The sequence below is a fragment of the Octopus sinensis genome, linkage group LG1 (assembly GCF_006345805.1).
Source record: "Octopus sinensis linkage group LG1, ASM634580v1, whole genome shotgun sequence".
Classification (NCBI taxonomy): Eukaryota; Metazoa; Mollusca; class Cephalopoda; order Octopoda; family Octopodidae; genus Octopus; species Octopus sinensis.
Window position 1 is genome coordinate 180,153,432 of NC_042997.1, and position 23,022 is coordinate 180,176,453.

Genomic DNA, 23,022 nt, shown 5'->3' on the forward strand with positions numbered 1-23,022 from the left:
ACAACTCAATACGAAGTGCATCCATTTTATACAAACAAAAAAATTGTTAATATCAAATAGAACATCTGGCATATTTTTATGTTCTGGCTTGCGTTCTGTTTATTGAGGATACAGACTGGATCAAGGAAATAAAGATGGTAGCTATTCTCTATAAGAATTTGAAGACACCAACGTTTGTTATATCAGTTACATCAGTCATTATTGTACATAGCTCAAAATATCAGATTAGGCTGTACATTATTGTACATAGCTCAAAATATCAGATTAGGCTGTGACTTGATGCGAGGTTTTACAGTTTCTGTATATGGAAAACAGAAAGAAAAGAAAAATACAAAAGCAAGATTGATAAAAAAAGTTCAAATGGTAAAAACATAGGTAAGTAACAACGCAATGATATACAATAAGTACAGCCTGGCTGATGACTGAGGAATCAAACAATCATGATTTTCAATATAAGCACTTCAGAAAAGGAAATAGCAACGCATTATATCACTCACCCAAGATTATCAAATCTGTGCACAATTGCTTCAGTAATGAATAGATTAAACAGTTTACACCGAGAAGAGTTACCTTTATCAAAACTGCTTGGTATTGCAAGACATTAATCACGCGTTTCATTACTAAGTAAGCAAATTTCATTCATTAAGAAATGACTCCAAAAGATAAACAGCATTATGATATAATACAATCCAATCTTAGACTTCATTTCCATTAGAAAGATCTCAAATTCTATTAGGCATTTAGCAAAAGTAATACACGGTAAAGTCTCAGTGATATGCAGGCTTTATTCTCAATACATAATTTCGGAGAAAAGAGCTTAATGCCATCAGTGTGGCATATTGGCATGTCGAAAAAGGAAACAAGATATTTGCCATTGGATAAAATAAATTAACCACTTATAAATATCTCACAACTCATGGTTCATCAAATATAACAGATTTTTCAGCCATCCCACTCCCGGAAAACCCAAACATCATTCTCAAACTTATTTATAAGGTTCCAGAAATGAAAAGCCACCAACACTACTGAGATTATCTTGCATAGAGCAGGACCATTTGGAAATTAATATATGTACTGCAACATTTATATTGACGAACAAAAAGCTAAGAAGATATTCATCAGGTCATACCTACTAAGAATCGAAGTTTAAACTAATTCTAAAATAAGGTAATATAAATAAATTTGTTGCCATCACATTGAACAAGATTTAACGTTATATGATATCATTGCGATTTAAATAGCTTATGATATTTCAGACTGGTCAAAAGTTGCAAAGTTATATAAGATTTCTTTCATTTCCTTAACCGTTACTGCGAGTCAGAAACAGTATTGTCGATGAACAAGATGAACAGCAGGGGTTCACAAACTTTTTCTTTGTCATGCTCAGTCGTCATCTGTGGGATTGTTGGAGTACTCACTGTGAAGAATATAATGTAAAATTTTAGAGCATCAGAGCACAAGCAGAGAAATTTAATTGGATATTATCTAAATCAGCGTTCCAATCCAGCCGTTGTTAACTTTGCTTTCATTATTCTCACATCCATAACATAAATTACTAGATAAGTACTGAAGCTGATGATATCAAATATATTTGCCCCTGAAATTTTCGGGCTTGCACCTTATATAAAATACGAACTGCAATCATTTTAATACTATATTTTTATACGATGGACGAACATCAAAAGCATCATAATCGTTAATCAAAAGCAACTAATCAGCATTGATTAAAATATCGCCATATGAATTTATAGATAATCCATTCTCCCTGGTAATTGCCTGGCGGAAAACACACCGTATAGATAATGTGTTTAAAAAGACACTGAATGGGGCTGTAAATGTTATCATCCGACTATACCAACGTGTTCCTGATGTAATCTCCAGGGATACAGGCATCCAGCAACAGGACCTCCGTAATGCCATGATGGACCGTGAAGTCTGGCGTAGCATGGTAAATTCCATTGTCTCGACCACGGTCGAACAATGATGATGATGATGTTCCTCCGTCGTTACAGTTCATCAACCATAGACAAGGAATCCGTCATTCAGTCTCCGAAGAAGTACCTCACCAGCATATTTCAGAAACAGGTGTCCTGCTTAAAGAACAATTGGTATGTAGATACTAACGGCTAATGACAGAAAATTCGATAGTACAAGGGCATCTGGACTTCTGCCTCGACCTAGAAATAAATAATTGTACACGCGTGCATTCACACAAACACACACTTATACATATAAATATACAAATATAAATATATGTATATGTATGCATGTAATTAGCTATATATATATAATATATATATATATATATATATATATATATATATATATATATGTATTCGGTGCGTGCGAATGATTTTGTTTTAAGGCGCCATGTTCTACAATAATGGTATTTTTATAAGCTTAAATCTTATGGCGATCACCGTACAATAACTAGGGACAATAGTCTATTAAATAGGCATACAAACTCTCGACTGAAAGAAGAATGCGTTCCTATCCGCGTGGGACACGAACCCACATCCCTTTGTTAAAGCGACTAGGTGTGTTACCTTTACACCAGCGAATTAGCCTCCCTGTTTCTGTCAAATTTAAGAAATATATTAGTTCACAATTGTTTAATGTAAAGAAACATTCTATGTGCTTTCGGTGCGAATGGTTTCGTTATACGGCGCCGTGTTTTACAATCATGTAAATAATATTTATAATATCTTAAAGCTTATGGCGATCACCGTGCAATTACTAAGGAAAATAATCCAATAAAAGGACATGTGAGCCCTCAACAGAAAAAAGAAGGCTTACCTATGAGCGGATAAGCTTTAAACTTATATAAATATCATATGTATATATATATATATATATATATATATATATTATATATATATATATATATATATATACAAACACACACATGCAAATCTGCATCCACCTACATACAGTCGCAGAAACACAGACACACATTTCTACATACATATACTGATTAGCAGTAGAAGGCACTATTCTTAATGGAAAATTACCATTCCATTTTAAAATCGGGATGTTTATTTTAATCATTTGATATCCAATATACTACACACTGAATATCAAATCGCCTGTATCTGTTTATTGGCACAAATCATGCAAGGCTTCTATTTGTAATGCTTGCACGATCTAATATTATTTCAAGGTATGCACTTGTAACCTGGAAGTTTAATATGCAAATTAAAATAATAACGAACGAAGAAACAATTAAATACAAACCTCATTGAACACTGGTATATAAATATATGCGTTTATATAAGTGGGTTTGTGCGTATGTGTTAGTTTGTGTATATATATATATATGTGTGTGTGTGTGTGTGTGTGTGTGTGTGTGTGATTGTGCCACATTATATTATATGAGCAGATTCCTTAAGCGAATTCACTTAGGTCAATATGGATACAAGGAAATCGTGAAAGTAATATCAAAGTAAATAGGTTCACTCTTAGATCTATACGAGCTTTGCTAGCTTACTGGTTGGATATTATTTGAAGTTAATATGTTATTTCTCGTTAAGGTCTAAAATTAGATAACAACATCTTATGCCTCCATGTTGAAAATATATCCAAACCTAATGAAATTTCGTAAATTTCCTTCGATTAATTTGGGAAAGTAGGCGACAAGGACTGGCCTCAATGACATTAAAGTTGGGGCTCAGGATAAATCGTGGGCTACGCACAATGTATGTAAAACCTGTGTTCAAAATGTACGCCAATGAACCAAGTAAACGATTGCTAATTTTGTCTCACAAAGACTTCTGGTTATAGCAAGAGAATGCAACAGAAAATAAGTTATTCAAAGGTGGCTTCAGCAATTCGTTCAGTGCTTCACTCAGGTGAAAGACCTGTGCCCATTTTCAAGTATCTATCTTCACTGCAAGATGATTCATGTGAAGTAAATGTAAATCATGAACATGACAGTGATACAGACTTTGTAGAAACCTCAACCAAAAACGTGAAAACTTCAACCAGGCAGAACTTCATGGTTTAGTTAGAGACTTAGGACCGTCAAATGAGTTATCAGAATTGTTTTCTTCTAGGCTTAAAGAGAAGAATCTATTACAGAAAGAAACAAACGTAACTTTTTATGTTAACATGGAAAAGGATCTCTTAGCATTCTTTACAACTGGAAAATATTTTGTTTACTAATTTCACTAATGTGAGTAATTTTTTTTTACTAAGGTGCGCGTAGATAGTTAAAATAACAGTCTAAAATGTGTATTACTCCATAATGGAAGCTTGTTTGGTTCGCTTCTTATTAATTATTCCGTACAATTAAAAGAGAATTTTGATCACATAAAAGTTGCATTCGATTTAGTCAAGTATGATAAACACAAATGTGTCATATGTGTGAATCTAAAAGTGATAACTTTATACTTGGCCAACGAGGAGGGAATACAAAATATCCGTGTTTCTGTATTTATGGGATAACCTAGCGCGAGACAAATATTAGGGACAGAGACTCAGGCCAGTTAGGAAAATTTGGACTGTTGAGAAGAGCATCATACCCCAAACACTTGTTGAGCGAGAGAAAATCAATGTCCCACCCCTTCATATTAAACTAAGACTAATGAAACAAGTTGTCAAATCTCTTACTGTGGAGGGTAACTGTTTAAACTTCATATGTACATTTGCTGGCCTAAGTTATAAAATAACGACGACTGGTGTTTTTGATGGGCCACAAAGAAGAAAGGTAATGAAATGCCAGAATTTTTCAAGCTCGATTACTGAAATAGGAAAGGGTACATGGGATTCATTTGGGTCTGTTATGAAAGGATCTACGGGGAGTGAAAAGTTTGCAAAGTACAAGGAAATGGTGGAGACATTACTTAATACCTTACCTCTTTTAGGCTGCATAAACATGAGCATAAAGATTCATTTCCTCAATAGCCATCTCGATGAATTTCCTGCTAATCTCGGAAACGTGAGCGATGGGCATGGTGAGCGTTTTCATCAAGCAATTAAGATTATGGAGGGAGATATCAAGGTCGGTGGAACATACACATCATGGCAGACTACTGATTATTCAAAGAGACAGTGTATACATGAAGCACTCCTGACGCTCTCGCAATCATAGATTCTTTTCGGTGAATATGAAACTATGTGTATGATGGCCTGTGTTTTATCCATCAATTTAGAGAATTAACTGTATGTATTTAGTAAAAGGCGATGCTTACATTTATGATTTCATATTCTATTTACATTATAACTTTGAAGCTATAAGACTTAGTAAACTGTCCCGACCAAGTAAATTATTTATACAGTACATCATGAAATAGGGGAATGCTATAAAAAGAAAACATGGTTTGATAGCAGAAAATGGATGCCATATTTGAAATCAGTATCTCAGAATTAACTAAAAACAGTCACAAAACTGAAGACACCAAAAATTGTGTTGGCCAGTGTAATTATATACCTTTACCTTTATTTTGTGAATATGGTTATGTATGGACACATGAACTTGTCTATGAAATCTTTTTATTTACATAACGTACATAAAATATAATTTTCTTATTTTTGGCCGAAAAGCCTCAAATTTTGAGAGAGGGCGAAGCCGTTTGACATCGACCCTAGTCCACAAATAGTAGTTATTTTATCGCCCAAGAAATAATGAATATAGACACCGGTAGAATTTGAACTCAGAATGTAATGCCGCGAAGTACTTTCTCCTGTACGCCAAGGATTCTCCCAGCTCACCGATTTAACGCACACTACTTATAAAACCTATCTACGTTCACCATTACAAGATGGGAGTGGTTCAATACTACATTGGGTAATACTAGTATAGGCAAGGATAAAGGATAAAATCACACACTCACGTACGCCCATGCAGAGAAGGCGCGAGTGGAAAGAATAGGGAGATTCAGATTATTAAAAATAGAAATACTGTGGAGTCAATATTATAAATGCCCATATTCTCAAAGCAAACTCTTTTTAATCGATGATTATTTTTTTCACGTTTCGTCTTTGAGTGAGAATCTTGATTAAGATGTCATAATTTAAATAAGCAGATTAAGAACAAATTTGTTGAGGGATATTTTTTGTACACATTACAACTACTTGTCAAAACTCACTGTACAAATAAAATCGATTGATGAGCGAGGATCTGCGAATGTTCAACAGACTATTCTGCCACAGCTTCAGGTGGGTGACTTAGAATTCAACACATTAAAATATTACAATTTTCACTTCAAGCACACTAAAATTAAGCCGCTCAATATTCTATTGTAATTCAAACACCCTATTTGCTAGTACTATCTGTGCTTCATAATTTAAGAATACATAGGTACAGAAATCTTAACAATTTAAAATTTATAGATGTCTGTAAAGCATGAAATTTCCTTTTCCGCCATTTTCAATTTAAATTTCATATATGGATTGTTCTAACATGAAATGTTCATTCATTAATGCATTCTGTTATTCATTGATTCACTCATTTACATCCTATTTTTTGATTTGTTAACGCTACAATATTCGTTGAGTCAGGCAGCAAACCAAATCGAAGACTTGTGTTTGACACTGTAAGTTAACCTACTGCGCACGAATTTATTAAACTTAATGTATAAATCAACAAGTATATATAACTAAATCTACATTGGCAGAAAGGATTTCGTGTCTCAGGGAGGGAATGGATACAGCATGCTTCTGTATCTACCCATGTTTGTGATTTCTTTAGTTTACTCAGGTGTTTGGTGCTAGTTGGCATTTGCCTTATGGCACAATTGAATTTACATGGATCACATCCGTCATATTATGGCAAATCAGAAATCCATATTCCGAGTATGCCGTAAATTTCTTTTAATGAGGTAACAAAGAAATCTTCAACAGCTGATATTTAATGGTCACTAATGAGTTGGTGAACTGGTCTACTCCTTTCAGCGTTAGTTAAACAAACGTCTAGCGATATTTTTAGAGGCGGCGAGCTGGCAGAAATGTTAGCACGCCGGGTGATATTCTTAACGGTATTTCGTCTATTTTTATGTTCTGAGTTCAAATTCCGCGAGGTCCACTTTGCCTTCCATCCTTTCGAGGTCGATAAATTAAGTACTAGTTGCGTACTGGGGGTCGATCTAATAGATTAACCCCCTCCCCCCAAAATTCGGGTCTTGTACCTAGAGTAGAAAAGAATTGTTAGCATGCCGGGTGAAATGATTAGCTGTATTTCGTCTGCCGTTACGTTTTGAGTTAAAATTACGCCGAAGTCGACATTGCCTTTCATAATTTCGGGGTCGATTAAATGAGTACCAGTTACGCACTGGGGTTGATCAAATAGACTAACCCTCTCCCCCGAAAATTTAGGTCTTGTGCCTAGAGTAGAAATGAATCGTTAGCATGCCGGGCGAAATGATTAGCTGTATTTCGTCTGCCGTTACGTTTTGAGTTCAAATTCCGCCGAGGTCGACTTTGCCTTTTATACTTTCGGGGTCGATTAAATAAGTACCAGTTACACACTGGCGTCTATGTACACGACTTTATCCCTTTGTCCTTTATTGTCCCTTTGGACAATAAAGAAATAGGTATTGAATGGTCTCTTAACTGTAATATATATCATGTTTATATTCGGGGAGATTCAGCTTGACAAAGTCTGCGACAATAGATGAAGAAGAGCTGGCCCTTTGGAAAACAGGAAAAAGTCGTGGTGAAAGACTACAGCAGAGTTCACACCCACCTGCCGGAGCCTCGTGCAACTTTAGGTGTTTACGCTCAATAAACACTCACAACGCCCGGTCTGGGAATCGAAACCAAGATCCTACGACCGCGAATCCGCTGGCCTAACCACTGGGCTAGTGTGCCTCCACATATATATATATATAATATATGATATATACGCACACATATATTGGCACAGGAGTAGCTATGTGGTAAGAAACTTGCTTCCCAAGCACGTGGTTCCGGGTACCTTGAGCAAGTGTGTTCTATTTTTCGGGCCGACTAAAGCTTTCTAAGTGGATTTGGTGGACGGATGTTGAAAGACCCCATATTATATCGATATATGCATATATAAATGTGTATGTGTGTGCGACGCCTGTTGTCTGTGTTTGTCCCCACCCCCACCCATCATCACTTGACAATTAATATTTGTGTATTTACACCCCCGTAACTTAGTTGTTTGGCAAAAGAGACCGAGAGAATAAGTACCAGGCATAAATAACATTCTTGGGGTCGATTCATGTGACTAAAAATTCAAGGCGGTGCCCCAGCTTGGCAGCAGTCTAATGACTGAAACAGATAAAATACAAAAGGTATATCTAAAAGGCTGCTTGTAACATTGTATTCCGCTGTGGACTCTTCACCATAAATATAGTAAACATATCTACCCATTCATTTCAACGTATTGAGTTCTATGTCAGATAGCGCTTGCAGTAAAAGAAAAAGTTCGTGAGTATAGGTTAAAATTCTTACATTAAAATATAACATAGATTATTGATCAGTTTGAGGTGATAATGTATAAAGCATGCAAAAAGTACTACACTGAATCAAACTCGAGTCAATGGATTCGAGAAGCGACCTTTTAAGCACACAGCCACCGCAGTACTCAATGTTTTGGCATGGAAATATTTTAGCAACTTATGGGACAACTTCCCTGCGTGCGATATCAAAACGAATTTGTCTTTCTCATCAAATACAGTAGCTGACAAATTAGGTTACCGATCGCTGTATAAAGTAAAGCTACAAATAGGACTTTAATTTGATTATAATCTAAACTGCATTGTAGTGTAGCAGGTGTAATTCTGAAATATTTTAACCATATAAAATGACGTGGAATGATGTTATACACGGTTGTAAAAAGAATTTCAGTGCGATAACATATTTAATGTCTCAATTATTTTACCTGTTCTTGAAACACTTTTGTGTCGAATTAATTTTGCCGCATATAATACCGAGGTGTCAATTAATTCAACAGTCTCAAGCATTACTTAACTTTCAAATTTTATCGTACTTTAACCCTTTAAAATTTATGAAATCTATTTTGGCTACTGGGAAAAATAAAGGTTAGTAATTAATAGTTTGAGGCAATGTGATGTGTTTGAAATCTTCGGTACTCTTACACCTGATCCGATAGAACAGCATCATTTGAAGTGTACGTTCTCAATGAACATCTACACTTTTCTTCGAGACGTTCAATATAATTTTAATTTCTTTAAAGAAGCATGCTAATATAATATCTGAAATCTATAATTTTGCTTAAAATGCTTAGCACGTCTTAGATTTCCTGAGATCATACACTGACGACAATAAAATTAAATTCTACATTATTTAGCTAAGTCAATTTATAGGAAAATATTGCCGCTGTCAAGAAGTTATCTGGAAGCAATGTGCAACAACTAAGTACAAATGGAATGTTTAATGAGTACTCTCTGCTTTGGAATCAGACTGGAATTTGCTAATAAACAGGATGACCAAATTCATCAAAATATGCGGTTTACTCTTTTTGTATCACCTTCATAATGTAGGGGTTAAAAAGCATGAGGGAATGGTTTGAACTCAGAATACATATGGATGGTTTTGTGGAAGCTACGTCCTGGAAGATACTATACCAACTCAAATACGCCAGTGACAATTCTGTTAGTTTAACTATGAGAAATCAGTATCATTTTAACCAGATCTGTCTGAATTTTTAAGGATACATCATCATTGATACACGTGCATCAAAAACCGATGATATATAATGCATGAATTTTTAAAGTAATTATTTATATGTACGTTACACTCTCAAAGCTTGAGTTCCTCAAAACTATGTATATTTCCCGCGTAAATTCTGTTAATGTTATATTCATGAAAGAATAACAAAATAATTCTAATCAAAATTCGATTACTATTCAGTTTAAAGCATTTAATAAATATTATTGAATATTGCATTCTTTGCCATAGTATGGAAACTCGAGAGAGATAGGGAAAAATGCACTGTATTTTAGCAGAAGCAGAAGTTATGAAGGATAATCTGATGAGGTAACCAAATGGTATGTTGGAAAATAATTGAGGAAGCAAGTCGAAGCATTAGTATCCACGGAGGGCATAGTCAAAGCAATTTGGTGATTTGAAGGTATACAAAGAAACAAAATGTTGGATATGTGTTGTCCTCGGAGCAAAACAAGATTATTTGACTCACAGGCTAGAGATACGGAGAAAATGTGAAAAGATTATAGTAGATTTGGTGTCAGTGAGTGGCGAGTAAAACACTTTAGAGTGTATTTTAATAGTAGTTCGACTGTTTCCTTTACGCAATAATAGTCAAACTACATTGTTGCCCGTCCACGACTTGCAATCTTCCCTGAAGATTTCTACGCACCTTCTAAAGTACGCTGTAAAACGTTATACACCCCTAAATGTCATAACTGAATTCTGTTATAGAGTTTAAAACGCCGTCTGGAGGAAACGAACTTATTGTGTATCCGCACTTCTTAAGATACAGGTCCATTAGCTGTTGTAGTTTTTCTTGTTGCTGAAGCAGTTGTTTCTGCAACTCCTGTTGCAGTTCTTGCTGTTGCTTTTGCAACTGTATTATAGAAGCATATAGGTCTCCTACAATTAATTATTTTGTATCACAAAATTTGTTAACTGACCTGCTTGATCTTCGAATCCTTGACGCCATTATGGTAACGTGGCTACTCATCGCCGATTATTATAATATCGCCACTATTTATGACGTTACTTGTTTATACTCTAACCATGTAGTAACAATAAAGTATATAAGAAAGCAGGGTAACAAAACGTAACATTCCAACAAATTTTCCATGAACAATACACGAACTAACAAACGATATTTCGACAAACTATCAAAACGACACCTACGACTTCCTACGATTAACGCTTACCTTGTCTCACTCAGACCAATATTTATAGCCGTTCAGTGTAGTCTAATCTCAAGGAATGTCGTGACTCTCGCCACCACATAGTGGAAATCCATCGGTTTGTCCTTTGGAAATTTGAAACAATAAGTGTTGACCATTGAGACAGAGACATTGACGGCGAACGTAAACTAAAATGGAAGTGGAAATATTTATTGAAGTATCCGAAAAATATATATTAAAATTTAATGATTGAAGTTGTTCATGTATCATCAATGTAGTGACATATTCATGGTTGATCTTCAACTCGGCCACCTATATTTTGGTGTATATAAAATTCGTTTGGTTTCTACAGATAATCTGTTCTATCTGTTGATGAACTCATTAAGTGCATTTTAAAATGACGATTAATTCATTCTGGCAAATTAGTATCTACGTGTCGGCTTTATTTGCGCTGTTGCGTACAAATCAATACTTGCAAACTGAGTTGAGAAGTGTAATTGCTAAATTAGCAGAGGTCTTTCTTCTACAGAATTCTGAAGGCTCATTACGCTAAGTAAGCTATCGGAATGCTGCAGTGATTTGTATGAAAATTAGTCTTCATTTCATACTTGCCGATAAACTATAATACATTTTTAAAGTGATCTCTTCTTTTTAACTGATATGACCATTAATGAAAATATATGTTCAAAGTATAAACTGCTATCAACTGAATCTTTCATTTGCATTGTGTTGGATGAGAGTAACGTCTGAAACTCATTTATTCTAAGTTTCAAATTGAATGTATGAGAGGTAAACTCTAAATTAACGTGAGATATGCAGCGTATGGACATGTTATTCAATACGTTTCTTTCTGCTTTAGAAAGGAACAAATAATGTGCAATTTGTGAAGGACAATTGTCATGAGTATCATTTGATACACAAATTTCTCGCAGCTTCTGGTACTGTGCCATTTTCTCCTTCAAAGAAATTGCTTTTATACAAAGAGAAGTTTAACACCTGTTCCCAGCACATAAGCTCGATTAGCAATTATTCCACGGAAATCAAAATATCTATTGGCATATTCTTTACATTTCAACCAATGAATTAATAAATGGTTAGATGTGAGTGTTATAATGGCTTCAAATTCCTTTACGAGGAATATGTAAATGTCTATAACACATAATCAATATTGATCCATTTGATAAATTTTTTATCAATTTTCAGACTTGTCTATATATATTGCCATATACACCGAAGTGTTTCATAAGTGGTAGGGAATATTCAAATTTAATTTTGATCAATTTTTTTCTTATTTTGTCAAAACGTAATTTTCAGTTTATTAGCAATGTTTCTTGATTGGTTGCAGTATACATTTCTGGTATATTTTGGTTTCTTTGGTGTCGACCCATGCCTCGAAATTAATGCAAAACATGTAGAATACATCCTCCAAAACACTTGACAACATGTTCCTACATGATATACATTTCTTTGATATTGAGTATTATAAAATGATTCTTCCTTGGAAATGGCTTAATCCGATCAAGTAATTCTGTATATTGAAATGTAATAACGGATGTTGTGTACATCTAATTTTAGCATTCTAAATTTTAGGTTATGCATCATCTGCTTCAACAAGTAATTCTCTTCCTTACATGCATAATTGTACTCACTGCGAGCAGTTCGCTCCTTACAAGAAACAAAAATTAAAATCTTCTACTTACATGCTGAATTTTTATTTCAAGAAAGAAAGAATTCAGAATTGTTTTAATTCGTTGTTCTACAGCTGAACCAGAAATTCTTTCTTGTATATAATTTATTATGTGCAACTATACTAAAATATGAAAAGCATCGTTGTAAAGGAGTAAAGGAGACAGATGAATTAGATGAGATTGAGGCGGATTAGAAAACGACATGAGATTTCCATTGTCACACAATAATACGAGGGACGTTCAATTAGTAATGCCTCTGACCCACTTGCAGTTGTTTGCTCTAGCTGAAAGTTTGCATGCGCAATCATTTATATCTCTATAGAGTAAGTGGCAATTTACAGCTCTGAATTAATTGTGGTTTCTGATATACAGGTGTTTAAACCGAGTCAAGTGTGAAATGGAGCATGTTGAGTGTCGAGCAGTGATCCGGTTTTTGTATTTGAAAGGACGCACACCACGTGAGACTTTTGATGAAATGAAAGTAACTTATGGTGATGATGCCCCATCATATGACCTTGTAAAACGCTGGCATCGTGAATTCAAACATGATCGGAACTCTGTGGAAACAGCTCCCAGATCTGGTCGCCCCCTTCTGTCATTGATGAGGCATCTGTCCGTCAAGTTGAGGCTGCCATTTTGGAAGATCGACGCATAATTATTCGCCAAATAGCCCATGAGGTCAAGATTAGTACCGGGTCTGTGGAAACTATCATTCATGACCATTTGCATATGCAAAAGGTGTCTCCAAGATGGATTCCCAGGTTGCTCACGCCTTTCCAGAAGCAAGAACGCATCGAGTGCTTGAGGGTGAATTTGGAGATGTGCCAAGAAGATGAGTCAAAATGTTTCAAAAGACTGATTACACAGGATGAAACCTGGGCCCATCACGATGATCCAGAGACCAAAGCCCAGTTAATGCAGTGGAAGCACCGTGACTCACCCCCTCCAAAGAAGGCAAGGGTGCAGCCCTCCGCTGGCAAGGTCATGCTCACAGTCTTCTGGGACCAGGACGGAGTAGTGATGACAGATTTCCTGGAAAAGGGTACCACAATTGCAGGAGCCTATTATGCTTCACTTTTGAGGAAATTAAGAGAAGTTATCAAAATCAAGAGGCGGGGCAAGATCAGCAAAGGCATCCTCCTGCTGCAGGACAACGCTCCGGTCCACAACTCGCTTGTCGCCAGATCAGAAGCACAGGCGTATGGCTATGAACTCCTCCCCATCCCCCTACTTTCCTGACCTTGTACCCTCTGATTTTCACCTCTTCCCAGTCATGAAGTTGTTTTTTAAAGGAAAGCGTTTCCCAGATGATGCAGCCTTGATTTCTGAAGTCAGGTTGAGGTTGGAGGAACAAGCTGGGGTCTTCTACAAAAACGGTCTCCAGAGCCGCCTCAAACGATGGGAGAAATGCGTAACTCTGGATGGTTCCTATGTAGAAAAAGACTAATAACTGTGCCATGTTTCGTTGCTCTACTGCTATGGGAAGTTGGTCAGGGGCATTACTTATTGAACGCCCCTCGTATTACTGATAACAGATTGTGAGCCAGTCATATTTGTTAAACTACGTCACTTTTATCACGCAGTATCTGCAGAGGTATGCTCCAGCAGACGAATTATAAATTATCGTATTAATTAGAACATTATATTTATATTAATTTCTTGATGAGGAATCCACTTTAGCCAATTTCTGTAACATAATTCCATAATAAATTCATTAGCACAGTACGTTATAAAATGAGAATTTGTACGAATCAATTATGAAGAACTAAATATTATTCATTACATTATTTTCAAGTATTTCTCAGACACATTTTGTTATTAAACGTAATGTAGTGATACATTTTTATAAGAGAAAAGTTTTCGACTAAGGTAAAATAAGGTTTTTGAATAATTAAAAGGGAAGCAATCATATAATTTTATCTGCTTTGTATATTCTGGAAATGTCACCAATTTTGAAGTTACTATCACGAAGTTTTGAAGTTACTATCATTTGAGTAAATTATTTAGAAATATAAATGTCTCATTCATCGAATAGATTTGTTTCATAAAATACGGATTATTTAGAAATTTATTTAGGAGTGTCTTGCTGATCCCGGTCAAAATCATATTTGCTGTTGTTCTTTAACGCACAAACAATAATACATAAAAGAGAAAAACATGTGACATACAAGAACTCCAATTTTTGAGAAAAATTGTCAATGAAGAGAAAAGAATTTCAAGCCGAATATATTCTGGGATTTAATAATTTCAATTTCAACATATATTTATATACATCTCGGCTTAAATAAATTTTACTGTGTTTCCGACGATATGCATGTAAGCAGTGATGACCTATGAATTTGAATTTTGCTTCTGAAGAATTAATAGAGCAGTCTACAATTATATTGTTTATTTTTATGTATAACATTCGTCGAAGATATATTTTGTTAAGGTCGAACGCTCGTATTAATATTTGGTGAGATATTTTCATTCGTTTTTCACTATCAGATTGTATAACGAGTAATTACGTGAAAGTGATATAATCTTAGAACAGTGAATAAAAGGACTTACATGAATTATGCTCACAACAAATTCAATTAGGAATATCAAGTGGAAATCTGAACCACCATCTGTTATTTATTTAAATTATATACAGAGTATCTCAGATTGCAGTACTACAGATGGAAATTACAGGATTTCCCTAACTGTACTAATTCTCTAATTTGAAAATATAGGAATTTTCAGGAAGTCTACTTGTCAATTATGGGTAAGGCCCTCTTCATATCAAGTCTCGTCAACCACAGTTCCTTAATATCTTATCAAAGCTGTCAGAAAACATATATTTCTAACATTAAATACATTAACATATTCCTTTCAATTTCAAAATTTATTTATATACATCTCTGCTGAAATAGATTTTACTCAGTATTCATCTAATTATCCCGACGATAGGCATGTAAGCAGTGGTGACCTATGAATTTGAAGTTTGCTTCTGAAGAAAATTGAAGTTAAACACCACTTCAAGTAGAAAAATATAAATTGATTATTTTTAATGGTTACACATCAAAGAATTATTTCAGGCATCCCTAATAAATCTTAGATTAACATACATGGAAAACAGAGGTTGGGTGTTACATTTAATGTTTAGTTTTAATTACTGCAGATTAATAATTAAAAGAAAAGTGAAAACTTTTTTACTAAATTCGAGAGATTGATGTTTTTTGAGCAAAAAACTTTGCAAAAGTGCTTCATGGAATATAGCTGTTGTAGGACATTAGGAGTAACTGCAAATAGAGTTAAGGAAATTAGCGTCATCTGCAAATGCAGGGGCGAAAGTAATATTGCTTATATTGATGATGACGTATTGTCTTTAGAAAAAGGTATGCTAAATATACTTAGTGAAATACTGTAGAGAGAGAGAGAGAATGAGAGGGCGAGTGCGATAGGTAAATTATCACCATTCCGATTCTATATTTTCAATTTCAGCCATGTACATTGTTTGATTTTCACTTTGTTGACTACAGAGTATAGTAGGGGCAGTAGGGCTCCGTCTCTGAGAAAAGCAGCACAATGACGCAATTCCCTCTGACGGAAATTTGGAAACTACATGCCGTACTGCTTGGCATTTGCGCTAGAAGCTCCAATGCGAACATTTCAGACTGTTTGAGTGTCAATTTCAGGATAGTGCAACATGAGGACATGTACCGAGAGAGATAAAAATCAAACACCCTCTCAACATCATGGTATCTGGAGTGATCACTGTTGATGGCGACTTTATGCCTCCATTCATCTTTCCACGTAGCCTCTGAATCAACACAAAGACCTACATCAAGTGCTTGGAGGCGATAGTGCTGCCCTGAGTCACAAGGCAGGCTGCTGTAAGACCCGATGTCTGGCAACAGGACTCTACACCATGCCACGCAAGTAGACTATCAGACAATTTCTGCAACAACATCACCCCGAACATCTGGCCACCTAACTCCCCACACTGCAACAACCTCATTGATTATTATGCGTGGAGCGCAGTTGAGCGAGAGACCAAGGAAACTACTTGTGGCACCATCGATAAATTGAAGGCAAACATTATGGCAGCATTCACCAACTTAAGCAATGAGACCGTCCAATAGGGTTGCAAGAGATTCCGAAGTCGTCTAGGGACCTTGGTTGAAGCCAGTGTCGATTTTACTGCATAAATTTCTGTTTAGTATTTCAAGATATTTTAATGTAATTTTCGTATATATATATATATATCTGTTAAAATGAGACATTTTATTCAGCGCATATATAATGTGTATTTCATATGTGTATGTATATATATATGTATGTACATGTATCTATATATACATGTATATATATATATATATATATATATATATATATGTGTGTGTGTGTGTGTGTGTATGTGTGTGTGTGTGTGTGTATGAGTGTGTATGTCTGTGTCGGTGTGTGTATATATATATTTATTCATACATGTGTGTGTGCAATTCAGATATTGCATGTCATAAACTATTGTATCTTAGGAATGAATTGAACATTTATTGACATAGAATGTGTTTTATTAAAAGGAGATTATCAATACACTTGACACTTAAGTGCTTAGAACCAACATTTTATTTCGATCTTTGATGTTTTTGAAGAGTCGTTACGTAAGGAAAAGATAGCTTTAAGGGAGACAAAATTTCTGTTCACTTATTTTTAATAAAGCCCTAGACAAATATGTGACTATAATTTCTGGCAAATACACGAATCTTTTGGGAGGTAGTGCCTTCAAACGCTACAAAATGGATTTCATGAACAAATAAGCATAAAATAAAATGTTTCATATTACTACGCATCTACTTTTATATATAGGACATTGAAGGACATGTATGTGTATATGACGGAATATCTCAAATCTTCGGATGCTGATGCTAGGCTTAATTATCTGCAAGTTTATACCTATGGGTTAGCTATCATTTATGAGTGGGGCCTCTGCGTGTCGTCTAATCTTTGAGTGCATACGTAATAAGTGGTTTTTTGGATGAACATATAATATATTCAGACTTGGACGCTAACGCGTGCGTACACACGTGCTCTCACATGCATATATGTATGTATGCAAGCATATATCTACATCTATCTACCTATATATAATTTATAATCGCGGCACTTTAGTCTATAAAAATTATATATGTACTCATCTTTTTTAGTTCTATTTTCCTATTTGCATCGCCAAACTTGTATATATTCAGTTATTCTCGAATTTGTGTCAATCATTTGACTGCGGCCACGCTGAAGCACTGCATTTAGTCAAACAAATCGAACCCAGGGTGTATTCTTTGTAAGCCCAGTACTGATTTTATCGGTTTGTTTTTCCGAAACGCTAAGTGTCACGAGGACGTGAGCGCACCAGAATCGGTTGTTAAGTATGGTGAAGGAAACACAGACATGCAAATACATACATACACACACACACACACACACACATATATATATATATATATATATATATATATATATACATGCATAAAAGTCAAACGATGAGATAGAGTGCTCAGCACCACATTGGTGTATAAATGTTTTTATTTCTGTATTAAGGCTGTCATTGGTTTTATGTTAAGAAACTATGCTAATATCTGAACAGTTCTCTTTTAGGGGACCGAAGGCCCCGATACGTTTCAGGATATTACAAAATATCGTAAGTAAAACTTATCTGCTGTCAATTTGGACGTTTTTACTCCAGGTAAAGCATAATCTCTGGACATGATCCCCGTCCGCATTGTGCTGCCAAATGAACGCAAATTCAGGTCGTCGTGGAAGGCAGAAAACTGAGATTCCATAGTTGCGGGTCCAAGTTGCATCTAAAATCATCTGTCCACCGCTGCCCACCTATATCAGGAAGAGGCTATCACTATCATGCTTTTTCGCTTCTTTCATTTTACTCATGAATATATACTATGCATTCATTACTGCTTAGTTTTATTGTATTCTGTGTATACTTTATACGTATGTGTGTAGATATGTGTGTGTGCGTGTGTGTTCAGTCAATTATTTTGTGATAAATATTTTGATGACACTGTCTGGTTCGCGATGGTAACATTTCTATTCAATTATATTCCCTTTGTACTGTTGTATCTCAATGATATTTATTTTGCAGTTTTGTGAAAGCAAAGATTTCGTATTATTTTCCAATTTAAAAAAAAATGCCTGAACACGACAAAATAAAGGGTGCAGACGGTATTAGAGAACAGATATATTGTTAAAAAAAACACTTATATAATAACAGAAAAAGACTGTACTTTGAAAAAATAACAATCATAAAGCTAAATTATCACTTTAAAAATTTCATTCAATAAAACCAACGTTAGCATCAATAACTGCCTCTACGCGGGGCCGTAATCGTGTACAAGCTCGGATTAAGTGGTCCTTCTTCATGTTGGACATGACTCGAACTATGGGGGATTTCAAAGAATCGTTGGTGCTATGGGGGTGTTCATTGACATTTTTGTGAACCGTGCTCTATACATAGTTGTCCGGGTGACTGAAATTTAGAGATCCATTCCTATATCATTTGAGCATTGTGCGATATTGCAGAATTTTGTTGACAAACATAAGGACATCCATTGCATACACTGTGGATCTAAGGCTTAACAAATTTATCCAGAACCTCAATATACGCTGCAGCATTCACTCTAAGGCCATGTGGAAAAAAGTGAGGAGGCATCACATGTCCTTCATTACTAACAACACCGAAAATCATGACAACTGCAGAAAATTTTGTGTGCATTACTTTTGGAACCTCAGAAGGGTCTGCACATAGCCATCTGTCTTTTCTTCTGTTAATTTTCCGGTTCTGGTCAAAGTTCTTTTCTCATCTCAGAAAAACAGTATAATACCATCTTCTGAGGGATTTTTAAAGTTTGTTCAAAAGTCTTTTGGATATGATTAAACTGTTTTGACCTCTCGTATTCACATAAGATTTGTATCTGATGTCTTCATGCACAACATTTCTGATTGTTTTTTCTAACACACGAAATATTTTTGCAATTGGCTTCATTGAATTCCTTGGTTTGTCTTCAACGTTTTGCTTAACATCCTGAATAAATTCGGGTATCCTGATAGAATCAGAGCGCTTGAAATATCTTTTACGTTTTGATTCAGGTAATATGCTTCCATCGTCTTTCTCGAATTCACGCCGAATGTTGCGGACTAAACATTTTGTAACTTTCACCATGCTTAGCCTCCAAAGCCACAATCACAGCATACCTTTTCCGTTCACTAGGAAGCATAAGGCCTGTCGTTATTTTCTGAAATAGAAGTTCAATAAAAATTAGTCAAATAGAATAATAACTAAAACGCTTGTGTTCTCAAATACAGTCCGCACCATGTAGTAATACTTGAATGGGAAAAGCGTTCTCTCGAGCTGGTTTTGACTCGTAATGTAACCATGACCACGTAACATTATGTGAAAGGCGAAGGAGTTGCTAAAATAAATGTGTCGAAATCAAAGTAACAGAATTTCATCTCGTAGCTATGGCGACAGCAGCACTTGCAAAAATACGAGCAGCAGCAATGGCAGTGACAAAAATGTAATGACAATGTCTACAGTAGCAACAGAAACAGCAATGACAACCAGAGCATCAGCAATACAACAGCAACTACGGCGGAGGAGCAATGGCACAGTGGTTAAGGCAGCGGACTCACGGTCGTAGGAACACGGTTTCGATTCTCAGACCGGGCGTTGTGAGCGTTTGTTGAGCATAAACACCTAAGCTCCACGAGGCTCCGGTGTGGAGGGGGTGAACCCCGCCGTACTCTTTCACCACAACTTTCTCTCACTCTTTCTTCCTACTTCAAACACAAAGCAGTGGAACCATGGTGTAACTCACTATGGTGTGGTAAACTTTCAGACCCTGGTCTGGATTGCGAATCCTCTGAAGCCCAGGATGGTTCAGCTCTCCACCCGTTAAAAGCCTCCGTTTACGGAATGAGGATAACAACGTAGCTTTCGCGCTCGTGCAACCGCCAGTCTATCGCGTGTGGTGAGAGGATCTTCAGTTTGCCACACGCATTCTTAGTAGCTTAGGGTAGGCTCGAATTAGAGATTATTCTTTGTGGCTAATGGTGTGAGCCCTGATTGGAAGAAGAAGAAGAAGAAGAAGAAGAAGAAGAAGAAGAAGAAGAAGAAGAAGAAGAAGAAGAAGAAGAAGAAGAAGACAGCAACTACGTGAACAACACCAACGATAACACCAGCGGCAGTAACATAAAGAGTCTCAACAGCAACTATAACAACATAATAAATCACAAAGCGGTCTTTTTTTATGGCAGTTAGCTAGTGGACCGTGCATTCGGTGCAAGATCTGAAAGGTCGAAAGAGTACCAAACAGATATTGCAAGACCAGGTTTTATATGTCTTGGTGAGGTGGAAAAAAATTAACTCTGAAAAAATGCAGCCTAATTGTGTGTGTCTCAGTGCTATAGATAATATAAAGGAAAACAATACAGGATGATAGGTGTTATATGCGTCAGCGAGCAAGAAGCCAAAAGAATAGCAACAATTACGCGTGCGTCCCAGATCTTCATATGATACACATTTGACTTAAATTTGAGAGTGTAACTGCCGTTCCATTAGGATCCTGCAAGGGTCTTAGTCATTCTGGAGGAGCATAGGGAGATTGTGGAAGTGAAGTGCACCTCACAACTCACTAGGAATGGAATTCTTATAAAATTTCAGATACTAGTTTCTGGAAGAAATCAATCACATCCGCGATCTTTTTCTGTTTCGTGTAATGAGAGCAGATATGTGTATTTATGTATGTATGTATGTATGTATGTATGTATGTATGTATGTATGTATGTATGTATGTATGTATGTATGTATGTATGTATGTATGTATGTATGTATGTATGTATGTATGTATGTGTGTGTATGTATGTATTTGCAATTTAATCTATACATATATATATATATATAAGGCAAGCTGGCAGAATCCTTAACACAACGGAGGAAATACTCAGCATTTCGTCCGTCTTTATATTCTGCGGTCAAATTCCCTGGTGTTGACTTTACCTTTCATCCTTTCGGGGTTGATAAATTAAGTAGTAGCTGCGTGCTGGTGTCGATTAAATCGAATTAGCCAATCCCCCCAACTTCCAGACAGCTTTGTAACAAAATTGATATATATAATGAAAATTTGTGACCGCGTGTGTATTGGTGACGATTTTTTTTCTCCGTCTTCCCTTCCTTGGACCTTTCCTTTTTCTATATTTCTGACGAAGAGCTCCGCTCGAAACGTTAGATCCTCCTTCTTTCTTTCCTTTCCTGAGCGTCCAATAACACTATACTTGTTCCACGTCCTCACGTTGATGTGTTTTCTCTTTGTTCATGTTTGGATTAAATATATATATATACATATATATATATATATATATATATATATATATACAGAGTGAGAAAGTGATAGACTACACCCGTTTCCATGGAGCAGAATACAGTAATAGAATATATACGAATTGAACATAGTTACAATGACATAGCGGCTTATTTGACTCCGGAACCATTCTAATAAGGAGAATACCAAGCGAGAAATGAGTATTACATCATATTTGGTCAGGTACTGTAAAAATGTCTTTCATTTCGCGCCTTAAAGAAGAAAGGCATAATCCTCATAAGTGAACCAAAAATGAATCAGTTACCATTCGGTAATCGTATCGCAAATGCAGATTACTGAAGAGATTATACATGTCATGCTTTGCAGTATTAATATGATGTAACGTAGGATTGTTTTTAAAGCTAATCTGTTTCACAGTAATGTCATGTTCAACACTTAAGCGATGACGTTATGCCCGTTTCATGAATAGTAAATACATGCAATCTAATATGGGAACGTGATTCAATCATATCGCTGTTCGAAAGCGTAAGTTTCCCTTCAAAATTATCAGGATGATAGTTTTTAATAAAGAATAAGAAATTGATAGTATTCTAAAATTGTCAGTACTAATAAAGCCAGTTACATTTACTTTGCTTTTATTGACGAGTCGGGCTGAGGCTAATTCATTTTATTACATGTATCGGTTAACTCTATAATAGGTTCAAGTGAGATGACTGATAAAAATCTAATATATGTAACTTTATATAACGTGCATAGTGATATTTCCATGCTGCTCGAACATGCATAAATGTAAAAGAGGTGGGGGGGCAGAGACAAAGAGAGAGAAATGTATGCGTGTCATTATGACAACCATAAAACTAACTACACCACGCAAGCACGTGTAAATACGCACATGCACGCACCGCAATGCATGTTAAGCACATAAGAAAGCACACTGGTACATTTACAGGCATACACTACCATACATGTAAGCAGTTAAGCGAATATACACATATACATAGCACTTACATACTCTTCCTTTAGTCTCTCCCTTCACTACGCATACGCATCTCTCCATTCTTACATGTAAATAGACATAAGACTAATTCTTGGACAGACTCAGAAGAAACCTGGGGAGAGAGGATTTGTTTTGATGCGGTCACGAATAGCGATGAAAGGACTTCCACATACCAATAATTT